At 46.7% G+C, this 5,111-nt stretch overlaps 1 pseudogene; it reads right to left on the reverse strand.

Annotated features, from left to right (window-relative positions):
- Nucleotides 1–535: 535 nt before the first annotated feature.
- Nucleotides 536–1,434, reverse strand: LOC101644641 (annotated as a pseudogene).
- Between the last annotated feature and the right edge of the window lie 3,677 nt (nucleotides 1,435–5,111).

Consider the following 5,111-nt stretch of genomic DNA (forward strand, 5'->3'; position numbering starts at 1 on the left):
GATGGGTCATGACTCAAAATGAGAAGAAACAGCTGCAAGCACTTCATAATAATCTGAACACAAAATGTACAAAGTATGAGTCTAAGAAAATTGGAAGTCATAAAAAATGAAATGGAGCGCATAAACGTCCAGATCCCAGGCTTTCATGAGCTGAAATGGACTGGTCTTCACCATTTTTTTTTCATAGTGCCAGATATTTATTTCCCCCACCTCTGCGACAGCTAACACACACGACACAGGCAATGGGATCATGGGAGACGCTAGCACCCCTGGGCCCTGAGGGGCAGACAGGGCCTCTTCTCAGCTGCTGAGCTCAAGATATGCGGGAGGGGAAGAGGAGGGTGCTTTCTCTCTCCTGCCTTCACTGGGGACCGAGGCTAAGGGCACCCAGGGGCCAGCCCCAACACCCCTTCCGCTTCTCATCTTACAAGAAGCCACCCTGGTGACATGTAAAGTTCCAACCATTAGAGTCCTGGGTGAAGTGACTGGCCTGGTCCCAACCATGACAGGGGAAGGTGCACACGGTAAAGTTTGGATTAGGCCACGAGAGGGGGCAGGTGACATCATCAGAAGCATGTGGCGGGGTGGCAGTTGATGGGCTTCTGGGCTGCCTAGTCTCTGACTCGGCAGGAAGGGGGCCAGGGAGATGGAAGGAAGGGGCTTATTGTTTGGCATTGATGATATCCACAAATTCGGGCTTGAGGGAAGCGCTACCAACCAGGAAGCCATCCACGTCAGACTGGCTGGCCAGTTCCTTGCAGGTGGCCTCTGTCACAGAACCTCCATAAATGATGCGGGTGCTTTGAGCCACTGCATCAGACACGGTGGACCCGAGCCATCCGCAGCTTCTCATGGGCTTCCTGGGCCTGTTGGGGTGTTGCAGTCTTGCCGGTACCAATAGCCCACACGGGTTCATAAGTCAAGACAACCTTGCTCCAGTCAGTCACGTTATCAGCAATGACCTTGGTCTGTTTGAAAACGACCTTCTCTGTGATGCCAGCTTCCCTTTCATCCAGCTTCTCCCCAATGCAGGCGATTAGTCCAAGGCCTTCTGCCAGGGCATGGGCCACTTTCTGCCCAATGAGCTCATCTGATTCTCCAAAGACATGCCTTCTCTCTGAGTGGCCCAGGACTACCCAGGTGGCTCCAGTCTTTGATCATGCCAGGGCTGATCTCCCCAGTGAAGGCCCCGTTGGTCACTTTGTAGCAGTTCTGCGCAGCCACGGCAATCTTGGCATGGAGCTTCTGCCTGACAAAGTCGATGTAGGCAGTAGGGGGCGCACAGACCACCCGGGTATCGGCTGGCAACTTGGCCGCGTTCAGGGTGGTGATGAGCTCCCCCAGCCTCTTCTTTCGCCCGTTCATCTTCCAGTTTCCCCCCACGAAGAACTTTCTGGAGGGCGCCATGGTGCTGGTGCCCACAGACTGAAGGTCAGAATCCGGTCTTCACCATTTGGAAGCAGACGATCCCGTGGCTTACTCTGATGGGAATGACACGTTCAAAAGGAATGCTGTGGCATCCATGGGCAAAAGTTTTGTCTGGACGTGCAATGCTGTCTGTGATAGGATAATATTTATAGGCATATACAGAAAGCCAGTTAATGCGGTTATTATTCAAATCTGCATGCCAACCAAGAAAGCTAGTGATAAATAAGTTGAGGAATTCTACAATATCCTCCATCTGGAATTGATCAAACATGGTCAAGAGGCACTGATAATTATAGACTAGAGAATGCAAACATTGGAAACAAAGAGGAAGGAACACTAGTTGGAAAATACAGCCTTGGCATTAGAAACAAAATTGGGAGGTCATATGATAAAACTGCACAAGGCTAGCAACTTCTTCATTGCCATTACCTTTTTTCTAACAACATCAACAGTGACGTTACCAGATGGAATACAGAGACAAAAACACACTAAAGTCTTTTGGAAGAGACCATGGAGAAGCTCAATATCTTCAGTCAAAATCAGGCCAGTGGTTGATTGTGCAACAAACCATCAATTGTTCATATGCCCAGGCTGAAGTTGAGGAAAACCACCAGAGTCAAAATAGGCCCTTGAGTACAGCCTATCTGAATTGTGAGACCATTTCAAGAAGAGATTTGAACCATCGAGCACGAATAGCAGACGGCCTAAGGAGCTGTGGGATGTCGGCAAGAGCTTCATGCATGAAGCAAGCAAAAGGTCATTGAAAATACAGGGGGAAAGATCAAAGCGGTTGCCAGAAGAAACTCTGAAACTTGCTCTTGATCATATAACAGCTTAAATAAATCGAAGGAATGATGAAATAAATAACTGAACAGAAAATTTCACAGGGCAGCTTGATGAAGGGAGACAGTGGACAGGGTGTGATATGAAAATAATTTGTAATTTATCAAGGGTTTCACAATGGTTGAAGGACGGGGTGTAGGGGAGGGAGGTAAATAAGAGGAGCTGATACCAAGGGCTCAAGTAGAAAGAAAATCCTTTGAAAATGATGATGGCAACATAGGCACAAATGTTGACTGATACAATTGATGTATGGGTTGTTAGAAGAACTCTCAGAGCCCCCACGAAAGTGATATATAAAAAAAGAATAGTTTCACTATAAAAAGAAAAGAAATGCACACTGATCTGGAGCTAGGAAACCAAACGGGAGCAACATTCCGCCTACATCAGACTGCAAGCGCTAAGAAAAAATCCAAGCCTCACACCGCAATATTAAAAGATTTTATGCAAATGTGGTGAACAAAGCTATGGTGAATGGCTATCAAAAGATAGAGCGTCTGGGTCTTAAAGGTTTAAAGATAAGCAAGTGGCCATCTAGCTCAGAAGCAACCAAGTCCACATGGAAGAAGCACACCAGCCTATGTGATCATGAGGTGAAAAAGGCAATATTTACCCAAGGACAGAGTTCAGAAGGGTTAGACAAGAAGGAGGAATAGAAAAGGAGACACAGGGAGCAAGTTCACGGATCAATTAGATGAAATCAAATGTATGGGAATTGTTGAACGGAAAGCTGATGTGTTCTGTAAGCCTTCACCCAATTCCCAATAAAGAAAAAAAAGAATTGCCTTGTCGGATGCTGCTGGAGTGGCATCTCTTGACCACACCGGAAGTTGTCGTCACAGAAATTCCCGAAGAAGAGAAGGACCCTGGCATGGGTGGGATGGGCAGAACGGGCGGGGGCATGGGAGGCGGCATGTTCTAAGTCTTAGAATAGTGCTTTGCCGCTTCTTGATGAACCATCTCAGGAAGCTGCACGCAGTGTTCCTTGCCAAGAACTTGCCAAGAGAAGTCGGTTCAAGAGAAGAAAATCACTGAAGAAGAGGCTGGCAGATGTTTTAAGAAAATCCCTGAAACCATCAGTTACTGGTTTCAGTTGACAAGACATGCTGGTTTACTGCGGTCACTGTCCATGCCTACAGACAATTTATTTTGTACTTTTGAATAAAAAGACATGTGTGCATTCCTGATACTGGGTGCAAGAGCCACAGCCAATGGACTGCGGTGTTCAACTGCAGTCACGGAGGCTTGTTGACAACTCTTCAGTTCCAACCCGCATTGTAGAGCTCCCCCTCACTAGATGAGAAGTTAGCAAGCAGCTTTTCTGGGGAGGAAGAGTAACTGTGCACACAGTAGACAACTATCCAATTATGGGACAACCTTTCTGTAATGAAAACTTATTTAAAGTCAACAGAGGAAAAAGAAAAGAAACCGAAATGGCCGGATGGGCAGTTGTATGCTAGTACGTCGGCTGTGGCCAATGATCTGATGATCAAGGACTTGGAATTGCTGATTGGAAAATTGGTGACAAGGAGGCATAGGGAAGAAGGTGTAGATATCTCTGAATGCACACACAAAAATGTGAAGCTATTTGTGTCTCATATGAATGCTCATCAAAGGGTGACCTTGGCAGAGGAGGAATTTAACAAGTGGATAGGATGTCACGTTCGGTAGAAACCAGCCACCCTTGTCACTCCCCAATGGGCTCATGAACAAAGTGGCTGTGGTGGCAGGGATGGGGGTTCTGCTTGGGCTCAGTAGCAAGGACTTCTACTCACCAAGGCTGAGTTGGCTGCTGTCACTGCTAAGTTCCCAGTCATCCGGCAACAGAGATCAGCACCAAGTCCGTGATTAGGGACATTCCTCAAAGATCAACCGGCAACCTGGTGGCAGGTTGAGTACATCATACCACTTCTACCACGCAAAGAGAAGCATTTTGCTCTTAACCTGAACAGACGCTGATTCTGCATACAGATTTGCCTTTCCTGAATTGGACCCCTTCTGCCAAAACTACCATCTGTAGACTTACAGAATGCCTTATCTACTACCATGGTATCCCACACAGTTCTGCCTCACACCAAGTGACTCACTTTACCACAAATAAAGTGTGGCAATGGGCCCATACTCCTGGAATTCAGTGTTCATACCATATTCCCCATCTTCAGGAAGTAGCTGGATTGTTAAAATGAAGAATTCCATTCTAAAGACACAATTATGACCCCAGCTAGGTGGCAATACCTGATAGCGTTGGGGCAATGTTCTTCAGGAGGGTTTATTTCATAGGGTCCCAAGCTTATTTGGCTGACCACCCCCTTTTCAGAAGAAAAGAAAAAGAGATTACTCAGTGCTCTGTGGCAATTAAAACTTTCTGTACTGTAGCCCATAATCCAAGATAAAGTGTCGTACCTGCTTTTGCAGTCCTCCTGAATCCTTCTAGCACCCCCAGGGGGTAATGTCACCCACCTTGGGAACCACTGGTTTACATCCTTTAAACCAGTGTCCAGCTGCTCTTCACTACTCAGGATTCGTGAGTCCAGGACCCAAGGGGTGTGTGTTAGTCTGAGTAGACTAGACAAGCAAATTCATAGACACTCATATGTATATAAGAAAGAAGTTATATACAAGAGCAATTGAATATTGAGTAAATGTACCAGCCCCGTGCGGTTCAAGTCCATGAATCCAATATTAGCTCATATGTCCTATGCCGATCTATAAAGTCCTCATCAGGCTCATGAAATACATGCAATGATGCTGAATGCAGGAGGATCACAGGCCAGTGGGTTGGAAGTCTTGTGGATCCAGTAGCGCTGTAAGCATCTCAGCTCCAGAGGTTTGGTTGCATCAGG

Source organism: Echinops telfairi, unplaced genomic scaffold, assembly GCF_000313985.2.
Source record: "Echinops telfairi isolate 266 unplaced genomic scaffold, ASM31398v2 ScPeMD7_443;HRSCAF=831, whole genome shotgun sequence".
Lineage (NCBI taxonomy): Eukaryota > Metazoa > Chordata > Mammalia > Afrosoricida > Tenrecidae > Echinops > Echinops telfairi.